A 16,823-nucleotide genomic window follows, 5' to 3' on the forward strand; every position below is an offset into this window, starting at 1 on the left:
TATGTAAATTGAGACACCTCCATCTTTAGTCTCTGTCTGTGTAGTAGCTCGTATAAATGTGGGGAAGGCATTATAGCCTTGCACTGCCTGTGTGCTCTCCACAGCTTTAAACCATGTTTCAGTGACTGCCTGGACATCAGCACTCTCTAGGCTGAGGAGAGGTTGTAGGAAGTGAACTTGCCATCATATTTTCTTCTTTCAGTTGAATCTTCTTCTATTTAAAAAAAAAGTTCTGTAGTTCTTAAAACTAGACAAAGAAGGAAAAAAGGCAAGCTTTGATAATCCCTGATATTCTTGGGCTTTTTAAAAAAATAACAGAAGCTTGAGCCCAGAAGCATTGCTGGCTCAACCAGTGCCCTATGCTGGTGCCATGAATCAACACCCTAACCCTCAACTCATCAACTGAAGGGCTAAAAAAAGGCCATTCCTTCTACCGACATTCCTGCCATAGTCATTCAGGTCCCATTTCCATGCCCTGTCCCTCCTTCCACACATTTTATAAAAAAAAAAAAAAAATAATTGTTTAAACTGCAGCAAACTACTTGCTAGAAATGTGGCAAACAGTTGTTATTGTTTATACTCAGCTTGCACTGAGCATGATGGCACTCATGGTTAAGTAAATAAAAAAGTCTTATTTTAAACTGCTTGTTAGAAATGTAGCAAACCGTTGCTACAGTTTATAGCTTGCCTGTATGAAAAACTAAAGTGGTCAGTTTTATTAAAAAAAAAAGAGAGAGATAGTTTTTTTCTTTTTTTTTACTTTTAACCAGTAGCAAACTGCTTGCTGCAATGAATCAAGCAGCTGCTACAGCTTAAACCACACAAAGAATGCTACTGCTTTCAGGTTTGACTACAAATGCAGTACCACCTTTTTAAAGCTGATATTGCATTAAAGAGAGATCCAGATCAACTGATTGTGCCCCCCAACACTTTGTGCCTGGGCCAGTTGGCCTTCTTGCCATGCCCAGGTATGCTACTGCTATGCTCTAGAAAGGACATCACTATCTATCCTACAGAAATACCTACTTGAACTTTTTGAATTATTATAAAGTATGACTGAGTCAGAAAATACTTTTCCTAAAAAAAAAAAAAAAAAAAAAAAAAGGGACAGTCAAGATTTTTCTGGAAAGTAGTAAACAGCAGAACCTAGACCCCAGAATATAGCAGATGTCTATAGTTACCCACTCCACCAAACCATACAACTGTCAATTTTAGGACTAGAATTTACTCCATTTCTGTTTATTATAGCCTCTCAAATAATAACCTTGATTTAAACAGGAACAATATTCTCCCTTCTCTCATTCCAGATTAGAAAATTGAATTCAACACTAGATAAACTGTTTGAGAATCTCACAAACTCAAGTGGTTCAGCCTCTGACAATAATTTGCCACTATCCACAAACTTATATACCACACTGATAAATGCCCAAGCCTAAGCAACATACTCCTGCAGCATAACCTCAGTAGTCCACTGCAGTCTACTGAGAAATTGCTGTTAACTGTAAACAAATTCAACTTTGCTTGAGACATACTGTACTCCTACACATAAAATGTCTGGAATTCTATTCCCCTAGCTCTTGGGCAAGTTGAAAATGTGAAATCCTTTAAAATACAACCAAAGCAATATCTCTCAGACACATGCCCATGCTCATAATCCACTTCTAGTTAAGTTCCTTCCCTAACTTTATCTACAAGCTTAAATCTCCTGTCTAACTCAACAATGACCATTTGTCTTTACTTGGTCTTCCTTTCTCCCCCTGCTACTTATTCAATTTCAACATTATCTTATTTTTGTTTGCTTCAGCTGCCCTTTTATTCCTAAACCAACAAATGTTATATTGTATATTGACTGACAAACTTGCATAACTTTGAACACTGTATACAGAAAATTGAATTGTTATCACTTTCATAATTCTATGCTATTTTTCAGGAAATGCATGTTTTTTAAATGGCTAGTTTTCTTATGACTGGAACTTCTCTGCCTAGGCTTCCTCTGAAAAGGAACATGTTTTTGCCCAGTCAGATTACCCTGGTAAACAAATACAATAAATAAATGATTATGTATGATTGTATGTATGTATGTCTGTAATTTGCAAGTCCCTTTACTGTCTTAAGGCGTACACCTTCTTTTATGATAAGAGACTCTAGTTGTCATTAACAAACATTCCTTCACCTCCATCTACCAAAGACTAAATGCCTATCTTTTTATTTGCTGCTTGGCCAATATATTTGAGAAGTGTTGTGTGCCACTAGACTCTTGTTCGCCTCACCAAGTATGTTTTCTCATAGTTTCATAGGTTCATAGAGGTTACTAGGCTAGCGACCCTAGAGCCTTTACAAACCTAGCCATGTTAATCTCAGGTATCTCCATTTTTTTCTTTTTCGGTAGTTTGCGGAATGAATTTATGAACAGAGTGGGTCTGTGATCAACACCGGCTAACCCTGTCCAGGAGGGACTCTGGTGCTATCCCAGGGGTGAATTTGCAGTCTTCCATCCAATTATCTAGGTTGTGTTTGAACAGGGTCAGTGAGAAGCTGTGATTTATGTGAAAAGGAAGTCTATTCCAGAGAAGCAGCAGTCTCTGGGAGACATATCTGTCTCTCCAGCATGTTCTGTTAATGTTACAAGCTAGGTTGAGATCCCCAGAGTGAATTACTCTTGTGCTATTTATCTTGCATATGTGCAGCATTTCCATTAGGCCAATATTGGAGATTGTGCTATAGGCCAGACAGAAGTCATCTCTCAGCAGCCTATAAGATAGAGAATAAAGTGACAAGACGTTCGGTCTGTCCATGTAGGTCATGGTTTGGAGTCCCTGTATTTTCTTATTGAGAAACCTCTGAGGTGTTTTCAGCTGTTACTGGTGTCTAGTGAGGTACATGCAAAAGGGTGCATTATACTCTATTAGTGGTCTGATGAGGGTCGGGTACAGTGGAGTTATAACTTCCCTTGACCTGGATGCTATGCCCTTGTTTATGAGGTGCACTACGTAGAGGACTTTCCTTACCACTGTGGAAACTTGGTGGTCTAAGTTCAGATTGTTATCAACCTGTGTTTTGAAGTCTCATACTACTGAGTTGGAACTCAGAGAGTTGCTGTCAATATTTAATTTGTAGGGAATTCTGTTTTGCCAAAGGGAATAATAATGCATTTTTTTTGCATTTAGTTTTAGACCATGGCTTTGACACCAATCATTTGCTTGTGTTAGCCCTTCTTGTAATATGTTGACATCATTGGAGGACTCAATGATTGCTCTTATTTTGCAATGATCAGTGAACTTGGTGAGCCAAAGGCTATCTTTGGCCTGTGCTTCTGAGAAATAGATGCCAAACAGTAAGGGGCCCAGCACAACCTCCTGTGTTACTCCATTGGTAACTGGTCTACTGATGGAAGTGGCATCAGCAATTTTGACAGAGCATGTTCTGTAGGTGAGCCAACAGGCTACCTATCTAATAACATAAGGGTTAATCCATATCTGGGAGAGCTTCTCAATTATGCTAGAGTGTGGAATTGTATTAAAAGCCTTGGCAAGGTTGAGATAGGCAGTGTGCGCTGTCTTACCTTCATCCATGGCTTTATTGACATTCTCAAAGAAGTCAACCAAGTTAATAAGCATGATCTACCCTTAATGAAGCCAAACTGGGTTGGGTACAGCATTTGGAGGTTGCCTATGTCCTTGTTGATAAGGTCCATAATAATTCTTCCATGGCCTTGCAGATGAGGCTGGTTAGACATATGATCTGTTGTTCCCAGGGTCAGTTGATGCCCCCTCCCTTTGTGCAAGGGGGATTACTGTTGCTGTTCTCTATTCTGCAGGAACATAGCCAGTTCTCATGCTATGATTAAAGAGAATGTCAAGTGGGTCCACTAAGTCTTGTTTTAGATTGTTTAATAGACAACCTGGGATATTATCTGGTCCCACTGAGGCTGTGCTTTTGGCCTTAGTGAGTGCAGAGATGACCTGTTCTCTAGTGATACTAGGCAGAGGGCTGGTGTCAGGTATGCTGTGGGATGTGGTAGGTGGGGGATAGGGGGGTGAAGTTTGTGCTGAATCTATCAGCTGGCAGGTTGGCGATATCTTCCAGTGTAGTATGAGTGAGCCCATCTACAATCACTTCAGCACATAGCTAGATAATCCCTTTTAGACTTTGGATGTAGTTAAAGAATGTCTTATGATTATCTTTGGCTAGGGATGCAATTTTAGTTTTGTTAATTTGCTATAGAAGACTTTACAAGATTTCTGATTTTTTTGTTTAGGCTTAGGAGGAAACTCTTCCTCTGCAAAGTGATATCCCTCTTGCTTTTGGACAACATTTTCTTTCTTTTGTAATATAACCTGTTTATACTTGAAGTCCACCATGGTGGCTTGTTTTTACAGAAAGACTTGGTTTTGATCCAGTTAGATACAACAGAGTTCATGCAGTCACTTAAGGGTTTGTACAAGGCATTTGCAATTACTGTTGCATAGTGATCACTGATGTCGGAGATTATGGGTGTTATGAAGCTTTTTATACCATCACTTAGTAGGCTGTAGTTAGCTTTAGTAAAGTTTTTTATAATTTTTGTTCCTGTGAGGGTGTCAGTTCCAGTAGTTACTTCAAACAAGACTGATTTGTGGTCTGACCTAACCAGGGGGGAGGGCACCATGCATGGGGAAGCACAGTGATCCCCATGTTGGTGAGTACTATGTTCAGAACATTAGAACCCCTAGTGGGGGTGTAGACTATTTGTTCCAGAGCATTTGTGTTAACAGAGTCCAAGAACCTCTGGACAAGCATGTTTTTGCTTGTGTATGTCCAGCAGTCTACAGAAGGATAATTGAAATCTCCCATGAAGAAGGTGTTGGGCTGTATGGTGAGGGATTCCAGTAAATTGAGGTAGGCGGTGTGCTTATCCTGGTTCATGGTGGGGGATCCATAGCTAGCAAGGATGTGGTATGGTACTTTCACAGTTGTAAGAATAGTTTACTGTCCACAATGAAAAATAAACACTAGTCTTGTCCAGAAGGATATAGCCCACAAATGAAGCAATAATACGTCCTGTTTATTGATGAATAAATACGACAGACATAAAGAGCAAAAAAACCACTGATAGCAAACTAGTAAACGGATCAAGCACTTTCATCCACCAGCATGTGGACTTCATCAGAATCAATTAATTAATTTAAAAGAACCTATTTAAACACTTTTTGGTGCCATCTCTGCGCTTCCATTTAAAGACATACCTCACTAGTAATGTTACAAAATACTGAAGTATATCCATTAATTAACATATAGCATAATAGGCTCATATCTTCAAACTCATCCAATGTTTAACTAAATACATAAAAATAAATGTAGAAAATAAAAAATAAGAAAAATAAATATACTAACAACATGAAAATGATCAGATGTAAAAAAGTCGCTGAATTGTAGTGCTGATAAATAATAGTATAATCTTCATGTTTAGCTGTCATGGGAATATCTAAACAACGTAAATCTAAGTACACTCAGTGTATACTGCTTTCAGACCCAAGGAATACATGTCTAAAATAAAAAATAATAAGCAATATATGTAGCATAGTAAATAATTGATATAATATTATTGAAGATGCTAAATAAAAAATATTGTAAAATGACTGTTAAAATGTAATAAATATGTATAAATATAGTAAAAATAGTTAAAAATAATAAATATGATGTCAATAGTATGTAATAGATATAGTTAAAAAGGTATCTGTATCCTCATCACCATAAATGGACTACAAATAAGAGAGTGTCGTCCATACCATGTTCCCATACATATCTATCATAAAAAACATGCTAAAATATGAATAATAAATTGAAAAACACATAGGTTAAAATGCATTTATATCTACAACATTTCTGTATCTTATTGAACTGTTTGTAAAAAAGGCTTGATGGAAATGTAATCGTTTAATCCTGGTATTGTAGGAGCATCAGTTAATATTTGCCATTTGGCCTCTTTCTCTGCTATATATACACTCATATTGCCACCTCTAATATTTTCAGTAATGTGTTCCAAAATGGCAAATTTAAAATGATGAGTGCTGTTTGTATTAAATATGTGCCGATATAATGCATTGGTACTTTTTTCTTTATTGAGTATAATGATCATATATATGCTTCTTGAACATACGTTCAGTTTTTCCTATATAGTAACAGGTACATTTTGTACATTTAGCCATATATATATGACATTTTTAGTATTACAATTACCTCACCTAAAAGTGATTCTAGCCCTATTAATATTGTCCAATACAACTCCTTCCTCTTCAAGTATAACCAGACAGTACCTACAGCATCCACATTTACGTGTTCCTTTGTGTTGTGTATTCATGCTCACCACCCTATTGTTTCTCTCAAAAATGTGCTTTAGATTAATACCCATTTTATAAACAAATATGGGGACATCCCCAACAATCTTCTTCAATCCATTGTCTAAGATCAAGATATTCCAATATTTTCTCAAAATTTCTTTTATATGTACTACCTGCGGTGTATATTCCAAAATGCATGCTCTTTTATATTCTATATCTTAATCATGTGTAATGTCCCTGTTAATTAGTGGTTTCCCCAGAACGGGAAAATATTTATTCCCCCATTCTCCTATAACGTAAGTTTTAATTTCATTAATTAATCAAGGAGGGTATCCCCTATTACTAAACAAATTGCTAATGTAATTAATCTCTTCTATAATCTCATTATAATTGGAAGTCATTTGAGCTGCTCGAATGCATTGTCCTTTGAAAATACTCTTTTTGGTCTTGTATGGATGGTTGCTTGTAAACTCTAAGTAATTGTTCGAAAATGTGTTCTCCCTATATATTCGGGAAAGAAATCCATCTCAACAACTAGATATATAAGTATCTAAATAAGCTAGACCATCTTTACTACAATTATAAGTAAATTTCAGGAAATGACTAGAGCTATTTAAATAGCTAATAAATTATTCGATACTTTCTTCCTGTCCTTCCCATAAAATAAAAATATCATCTAGATATCTGTTATAGTATCTTATACATCTGTAATAATCACTTTTAAATATTTTCTCCTTTTCCCAGTCCAACATCACTAAATTAGCGAATATTGGAGCACAGGCAGCCCCCATGGCAACCCCACGGGTCTGCCTGTAATACTCACCTTCAAAATAAATGTAATTATAATCCAAAATGATACTCATTAGCTCCATAATAACATTAATATGTTCCCAGTCAAGACAGAAGTACTATTTAGTACTGTTAAAAAAACTTTCCAGACCCTCTTCTTTGGAATGCAGGAAAATAAATCCACTACATCTATCGTTATATAGATCAATCCTTCCTTCCAGACTACTGGTGTTAAGTTCCCCAAGAACATCCACAAATCCTTAATTAAGTGCGGTACCTTACTGTAAATGTTCTTCAACTAAGTGTCAATGACCACTCCCATAGGGAAAGTCATAGAACGACTCCCTGAAATTATAGGCCTGAACGGGGGGTCATAAAGATTCTTATGAACTTTTGGCACCCCCACTATGGTAGCGAGAATGGGGTGTTCCACCTTCATAAAATTATATAAATCCACATTAATCCTACCATCTAATAACATATCTTCCAAGAACATATTGATATGCCTGTATCCTATGTTAATTTCATTCAATGATATGGAAGTATAATTCCCAGATTGCACTAATATATCAAACATTTTGTTAATATATTCATTATAATCATATAATACTATCCCTCCCCCTTTATCCGGCTTCATAATTCTAACTGATCTGTCTTCAGTAAGTCGTCGTAATAAAGCCAATTCACTCTTATTTAAGTTACTATTGTCTTTTTTAACTCGAGTGTAATTTTTTAACAAATATATTTCTTTAGTAACTAGTTTTTCATATAAAGCTACATGTGGATGGGAAGGTGGAATAAATGTGTTTTTCTTCTTTAATTTACTGCTCTCAGCAGTTTGAGATGTATTATTAAAGTGTATGGCTAAATTTATTTTCCTGAGATATTTTTTTTATTTCTGTTATACTATCAACTACCCTAAATGTCCTTCTTGGTACATATTTCATTCCTTTAGAAAAAAGGGTGAAAAACTCATCACTTATATCCAAATCCATATAGTTAAATATGTTAAATTCATTTTTTTTGAAATACTATCTTTTCATTGTCAATAATGTCAGTGTTACAGCTACTATTATCTACACCTAAATCCGTATACAAATTTGATACTTTATTATAGTGTTCAAGTGTTAGTATTCTTTCCATTCCAGATTGTAATGGTATCTCTGTCCCCATCCTTTCCCGTTTTCCCTCCATTTCCAATTTCTCTGCCAGTTGGTTTTTGTACCTTGATTCCCTCCCCCATAAAAATTTCTGTTCCCTCTATATGAACGGTAGGAGCCATTATTATTCTCTATATTCTTATTTTCGTGCATTTCTGGATGTTTACTAAACTCTTTTTTCCAGGGGTATGCCATATTTTTTTTGTAGTCAATCATATCCCTCTCCAACTTCCTATGTTTTCTTTGCACGATACTAAAAGCCTTACAATCAGCTTCAGTAAACTGCTTATGATACAAATTCTCCCACTGATCAAACAGCATATCATCGGAAATTAATTTGTTTTTCCACCTTTGTAATGTACTTACATAATTTCTCATCATTTTTCTTTATTAACAATTTCATAAAATCAAAACTAAACTGATTGGATAATGTCTCAAATTCATCACAATTCTGCTCATCCAATTCTATACCCATGGGTTTCTTGAAAAATCTAAGTCCCTTAGGGACTAATTTCATAGTCAAACATTTGTTAAGATAGGCATTATCTATCTTAATGCCTCTTATTATACTGAGATTTTTCCCCCAAAGCATATATTAAATCATGTAAATTACCATGACAGCTTTCATTCAGTGCACTACTATTAGAGTCTTTGCGACTAACATGATCAAAACAAACATCAACAGAAATAAAACTGTCCAATTTGTCATTCAATTTGCTCGGTTTCTTTAAGTTGCCAGTATTAATATTAGCTTTTGCCAGAGGGCTAGAGTTTTGTTGTACATTACCTTGCACTGCATTTCTTTGTGAAACAACTGAAGTATAAGTTCTTCCTGCCTTATATTGCTTCGGTTTGGTACCGGTACGCCTAGACTCTTCATCTAAATTGTAAAGTGAAAAGTCAAACGTAAAATCTTTTTCTGTCAATCTACTGTTATCAGGTAACTTGCACTTGGTGTCTAAAAGATTTCTTTGCACAGACGTTGAAGTGGGGAGCCGTTGTCCATTAGGCAATTCAAATTCCAAATCACTGGTACTAAGCGGCTCTCTATTATCGCTATGTGACACCTGCTCGCTGCGTTTAGGCTCATACTGAGACATAATGTCCAACAATCTAGTAACCTCTCCCTTCAGAGAAGAAACTTCTGACCGAAGTTTGCTTAATTCGTCAAGGTCTGCAGGCATACGCTTCCCGCTGGCTGTCTCCCCCTGGATCTCCATTACAATCCAAATGTAAGAATAGTGTACTGTTCACAACGAAAAATAAACACTAGTCTTGTCCAGAAGGATATAGCCCAAAAATGAAGCAATAATACGTCCTGTTTATTGATGAATAAATACGACAGACATAAAGAGCAAAAAAAACACTGATAGCAAACTAGTAAATGAATCAAGCGCTTTCATCCACCAGCATGTGGACTTCATCAGAATCAATTAATTTAAAAGAACCTATTTAAACACTTATTGGTGCCATCTCTGCACTTTCACAGTTGTTAAATGGACATGGAGTAGTTCAAGAGAGTCATGCTGTTTAACCAGTCTCAAAGTGTATTTGGTTTTAACAAAAGATGGATACACCTCCACCTTTGTTTCTTTCAATCTCATTTTGAGGTCTGAATGTGTGCAAGGCATTGTAGCCTTGCACGGCCAGGGTACTCTCAGTGGTCTTGAGCCATGTCTCGGTAACCATACAGACATCAGCATCCTCTAAGGTGAGGAGTGCTTCTGGGGAGTGCTGTTTCGGGTTTAAACTCCTAGCATTAAGCAGCACAGTGAGTTTATCTCAATTGGCGACAAAAGGCACTATGGAGAGGCAAAGACCTATGCCAGTATCCAAAAGTCTAGGGGGGACAAGTGCAGACAATCTTTAGCAACACAGCAATGTCTGTCTACCATATTCTCCCAGGCTGAGAGGTACTAGATTCTCCTGGATTGATAGCAGAAGCTCAGCCAATTGTTGAAGTCAATGATTTTTTTGTTTATATTGTGGCATTATCCTGGGTGAGGGTAGGATACTGCTTAGGGCTAGGAACATACCTGTCTAGGACACATAATCAGAGAATTCCATCATGTCTCCCTTCATATAGTCCAGAGAGGTACTTCTCAAGTCATTCACTCAGACATGGACTATGACAGAGTCATAACAGTACTTATTGTTGAGTGAATTGAGTGCATGTGTGATTTGTTGGATCCCAGCACCTGATAGGTAGCTGACTGTAACCTTCTCCTTGTCCATTCTGGTAAGGGGAACATCTGTGTGTCTCACTATGGAATCACCTATGACCAAGACATTTGATTTGTTTTGCCTTAGGGACTTATTTGTTGAGACATGGGTGTGTGTATTGATACGTGTAGAGATTTCTTTTTGCTTAGTAGTGAATGTGTGTGGTGTGCATTTGGGAGGTCTCTGTTCTTTTGGTAGGCTTTTAGTGAGTACCTTCACATATTTGCATTTGAAGCTGCAGTGGTACAGCGGTAGCACTGTTGCCTCACAGCAAGAGGTTCTCCTGTTCGATTCATGGCTGGAGTGCCTTCTGTGTGGAGTCTGCATGTCCTCCCCACAGTTGAGTGGCTTCCGTAAGACATGCGTGAATGGGCGTGCCTTCGCTGACGGTTGGGCGTCAGGCTGGCAACTCGGCACCATAAAAAAAATCTACTGCCAATCATTAGCAGACCGGAGTTCCTCTGTGGCGACCCCTAACTGGGAAAAAGCCGAAAAGACAAACAACAGCCTTATTTTGTTATTTTGTGTGAAAGGTGAGATTTATGTGCCAGGTGAAGCATGTGTGCTGACAAACTCTTTGATGTCTAGTTTGTTTTACATGAGATTGACTTGAATTCCAGCATATTTGCATCTCTTACATAGGATGTTAGTTTGCTTTAGGAATAAATGATTGCCAGTATACATGAGACAATTGCTACATTGCCTCCAGAGGCCCATATCAATCAAGCTGGCAGGAGAAATGTTGAGAAAATGCCTGTCCATTATGGCAGGATTTTTCTGAATGTGGTATTTGGGAAGGAAGTTGGCTAGCTGGACTTAGTCACAAACAGCAAAAATGAAGCAGCAATTCAATTAAATAGTTAACAAAGTGCAGTGCTGCCTTAAAATATACTTATTTTTCATTTTTTTCCAATGAATACCTTGGATTTCAGGGCAGATGGCACTCCAGACCACTGGCTAAAGTTTCCGAAGATTGACCAGCTCCTGTAAACTGAGAGAAAACCCATGCAAACGAGAGTCTTATATACAGGCACATTTAAACAGTTTTAACATAACCACCAATGGGAAAGCCCCAAACTGAGCCTTTCACCAGCAATCTCTAACTCAGACAGGTCCTGAACTACATACTTCTGCAACAAGGGTGCACGGAAGTCTTCTTAATGGAACACGGCTGGTTTAAGAGCATGGTGGTACTAGTCTAGATTCAGCAGGTCTGAATCTAGGCTATGCTATGTAAAGCAAGGAAACACAATTTTAGATGGGAAGGAGGATGGGAGTCACTTAAAGGTCAAAGTGAGAGTGTTAGTAGTATACTACTAGATGACCTGTAGTGGTACCACCATCTTCACAAACTGTTATCTCTTTGGGCAGCTTTGAACAGTGGGAAAGTATGGTGAGTGTTTCTTACAGAGGATTTTAAACCGTAGAGGTTTGTTTATAGGATTTAACATGTTATTGTCATGTAAGATGCATGATGACTACCCTCTGTCTACCAACTGACTCCACCAAAACTGACCTACTAACTAACCTTACCAAAGCCTTTCACATAGCAGATCACAGTTTACTGCATCCTATCTACTATCTTTCAAAGGCTCATTGTCCTGGTTCACATATCCCACCAAAATGAACTACAGTCAGATGTAAGAATTCTTTCTTTCCAGCATCTTCTATCCACTTAGGAGTCAGTTCTGGGAACACTTCTGTTTCTCTGTTTGTCACCTCTTTATATATTGACCTATCATTCACCATCCATTAATGTTCTTATATATTCATAAGATGTGGCCATGACAAGCTCATTCAGCTCAATACACTAAATCATCAAAGTCAACCCCCTTTTCCCATTTTCTACATGGGGTCTAAGTGCTGGGTCAACTGTCACCATTTCTCATGATTCAGTGCCACTCTCCTATCTTCCTCAACAGTCATGCCTGACTGTTGAAGATCTTCTCTTACAAAAGCTGTCCATCTCTTTGCTGGACACCTCATTGCCTCTTGCCTTCTTCCTGCCTGAACCGAATCATCTTCATCAGATTGTCTTCTGCTTTCTTGTGTGTGTACCTGAACCACAGTAATCTGCTCTCTTTAACCTTTCCTGCAGTTAGAGCTACTTGGCCTTCTGTTGTGATATCCTTATTTTTTTGTTTGTCCCACAGTGTCCATCCTACTATCCATCTCCGGCACTTTATCTCCATCACATCTAGCTTTCTCATTTGCTCTGCCTTCATTGCTCAGGTTTCTGTACCACACAGTAGTACTGGTCGCACCACTGTTTTGTACAGCTTACTTTTCAACTTCTTAAGGCATTCTTCTAAAATGCACTACCTCTGACATTCTGTGCCAGTTGGTTTCATCCTCTCTGTGTCTAGCTTTGACCTTCTCTTTCAGACTTCCACACTCTATAACCACTCTTCTCAGATATTTGAAGCTTTTATTCTGTTCCACTATTTCCCTTCTATCTCAGATTTCAGATTATGTTTTTATTCCCTTATTTGTTGTCATGACAACTGTCTTATCTGTATTTACTTTCAACCTGTATGCCATTGGTCTTGCATTCCATCCCCCTATCATTTGCTGAAGTTCTTGTTCACAGTCTGCTTGTAATACCATGTCATCTGCATATAGCAGCTTTGTTGATATGTAGCACCAGAATAAACAGCAGTGGGCTCAACTCTAATGCATATCCACTCCCACGGGGAAACCCTAAGTGAGTACAAACACTGTCTGTACCTTGTCATTGGGTCCTTGTCCACAGCCTAATTCTACCAATGCTTCTGGGACTTCAAACTATCACAGAACTGATCAAATCACTTTTCTAGGAATCTTGTTATATGCTTTCTCCAAGTCTAGGACTGCCCAGTTGGACTCTTTCCTCATCTCTAGCTTCCAATAAACTATCTGTCTCACTGCAAACATGTGGTTGGTTGTCCTGCACCTTGATCTGAATGTAATCTGCTCATCTCCCATCTTACTTTCTACTAATCTGCATTTTCATGTATCAGTCACCCTCTCCAGTTCTTTCATACAATGTGATAAGAGTTTGATACCTCTATACTGCTGACAGTTGTGAATGCTCCCTTTGATCTGAAGCACTGGCACTAGAATACTTGTTCTCTCATCATCTGGGATACGCCATTCTCTCGATACTGCTACGAGTAGCCCGGAGAGCCATTTTTCTTTGAACTCACCCAACATAATGATCATATCTACTGTGACCTCATCTGATCCTGTTGCTTTCTAAAGCAACAGAACCCTTACTGTTAAGCATGGGTCTCGCTCCTCCGAAAATGGCATCTCCTAAGCAGAAGTACCACAAGACTCAGTCCTGGGATCTCTACTCTTTTCCATCTTCCTTAATAATGCATACAGCCTAGTGCTCAGCTCTTCCTCTTCTTCCACGCTAGTTTCATCCTCTTCTTCTGTCACATTTCACTCCCTCACAGTCTGCAAGATCCTAAATCTCTCCTAACTCCTTCTCTCTTTCTAAACCCTATCCTTAAGCTACTGTTCAGTCTATAATGCCTCTATTCTTCTTAACTCTCTCACTGTCTTTCTGCAGCACTAACTCTTCCACTATAATTTATTTCTCATGTACTATAAAAGTCAATGTATTACATTGTACTACCTACATACTATTTTTATACACTTTATCTACTCGTAGCCTATGTATATGTTGTTAGAATGACTAAAATTGTCTATAATGATATAACTCTATAGAATGTCCAGATGTGTAGTGTATCTTGTAAGCTAGTTTATGTTCAATCAACTTATTTTTGTATAGTATTCTTCATGTCGCTTGTATTATTTGTGGATTATCCTGTATTTGCATTGTACCTTATGTGGAGCTTTTCTCTCTTGACCTCTGCTGAAAATGGGTTCTGTAGACACTGTTGAACCACCCCGGTAAATAAATGTCAAATAAATAAATAAAGACGTATCTGTGGACTTACCAGGACTAAGCTGCACCCTTTATGCAGATGATATCATTGGGCTGCATTCTGACTACTCACATTTTGAAGCTGCAAGATAAACTGCAACATGACTTATGGAACTGGTTGACAGAAGTGCAACTTATAAGTACCTACTATGCTTTTTGGCATGCATTATGGAACCCCCTCACAAAACATTGCTGACCCCCACGGTTCACCTTTACCTATAGTTACCTGGAAATAACACTTGATCAGCAAGTAACACTCACCTCACATGTACAAAATGGTGTACAATCACTACATTGCATCACTGTTGATTGAATGAAAAAATCTCGAGATATCATGCATACAGTACCTCAAAAGACAGAATATAGAAACTGAAATGTAACCAGATTTGTGCCTTTTGGTATGGCAACTTGGCATACTGTGCTCAATATATTAACTTACAGAAAGCAGTATTAAAAGAAGTCATTAGATGTGCTGACATGAAAAACACAATGTTTACTGGTATTCTGTTTCTAATGTGCAATTCACGATATGTACACTACACTACGTTTGCCACAGAATATTACTAAGTCATACTAAGGAATATATATTGGGAAACATACTGGCAGAATTATTTAAAACTGACGTTTAACTAACAAGGGACCATTGTATACAATATCAAGTCTGCAAACATTATGCACAAATAATGGCAGAATGAGTTAATGCATGACTTTACTGATAACAGGGCTTAATCCTATGTGGAGATGTCTCTTTTATACTGACACAATAATACTTACCATTTAAGATATCACAATACATGGAAGAACAGATGAAAGCAAAGCAGTGTCAGCCCATTAAAATGTGCAACAATTGCACTTGTAATGAAGGCTGGAACATAGCAATTTACAGTCTTCTGCATTTGCAAGTCAAAGTACATTGATTATGACAGCATATGTGTCAGTGTTTTATTCCTCTATAGCATTTAAATGTGGGTAGTATTCTACCAGATGAATTTTTTGATACTGAAACCTATATAATTGTACTGATACAGGCCCTGATGACCTTTAATTACATTTAAAAATATGTACTTAAGTGAACATGTAGAAGATAATGCACCTGGAAGTAATATCAGTTCATATCAAATAGTAGTCTAAAAAGGTATAGTTTCAGTAAGTGTAGATGGTATTTATATCACTTGGAGAAACAGAATGACAAGTATTATTGGCTTTGTATTAAAAAGGCATGCGACAAATGTAAAGGACATTGCATTACACTATGTATTGATATAGGGGAGAGGCTGCTTAACAGTGTACTCCATCACCCTGCTCCAGATGCCATAATAAGATTAATCTGTGAAGGAAAGGATAGCATTCCTAAATGTGCTTTGCAATCCAGTGCAAATCCTTATCAGAGTCGGATGAGTTAGCGGCAGCATCAGAGGATATTGTACTGCATTTGCCTAACATGAAGACTTTAAAGTGGTGTGTGCAAAGGAGAAGGAGAAAAAGTATTATGTTTAACAGATAAAGACCTAGCGAATTTATGGTGTTTAACTCTGGATATGATACCTTTAAAAAGTGGTAGGTTTATCATAAGGAGAGAGATGATGCATGAGGAAACCAGTCTGGTGGACCCCTGCCATAAACAAGCTATACAATAGAAGGAGGAAACTAGCACAGAAAAGAGTAAATCCCAAGAAGGGAAGACATCCCTGATCAGTATTAGCAAGAAACTACGACCCCTCATAAAATCATCCAAGGCGAGCTTTGAAAGAAAAATTGCCAATGACTCCAAAGATAACCACAAGGCATTCTTTAGCTATGTCAAGAATCTAAGTGGCAATGCTCAGATCTGCTCGGAGTTAGTGCAGAATGTCACAAAATACACTGAACCGACCGATATCGCCAACATCCTGGCAGACAGATTCAGTGCAAACTTCACCCCCCTCTCATCTCCAAAAGGGCCCATAACCATACCAGAAGAATGTAGAGCCCCTGAAATCACAGACACTCAGGTTAAAACAGCCCTCTCCAAAGCCAAAACCACAGCATCAATGGGACTGGACGGTGTCCCAGGCTGCATCCTACATGAGCTCAAAGATAAACTAACCCCTCACCTAAATATACTGTTCAAACTCAGCCTCTCCACAGGCTACATACCCATCCACTCCACAAAGGTGGAGCCACAACAGACCCTGGGAACTATCGCCCTATACGCCTGACTAGCTTGGTCTGCAAGGCTATGGAGCGCATCATCATGGAACTCTTTAACAGAGACATTGGGAACCTCCAAACACTGGACCCTACCCAGTTTGGCTTTGTTAAGGGCAGATCATGCCTCCTAAACCTGGTGGACTTCTTTGAGACAGTTACCAAGGCTATAGACAAAGGAAAAGTGATACTCACAGCCTACCTAGATGT

Source organism: Protopterus annectens, chromosome 9.part0, assembly GCF_019279795.1.
Source record: "Protopterus annectens isolate FY-2018-M chromosome 9.part0, PAN1.0, whole genome shotgun sequence".
Taxonomy (NCBI): domain Eukaryota; kingdom Metazoa; phylum Chordata; order Ceratodontiformes; family Protopteridae; genus Protopterus; species Protopterus annectens.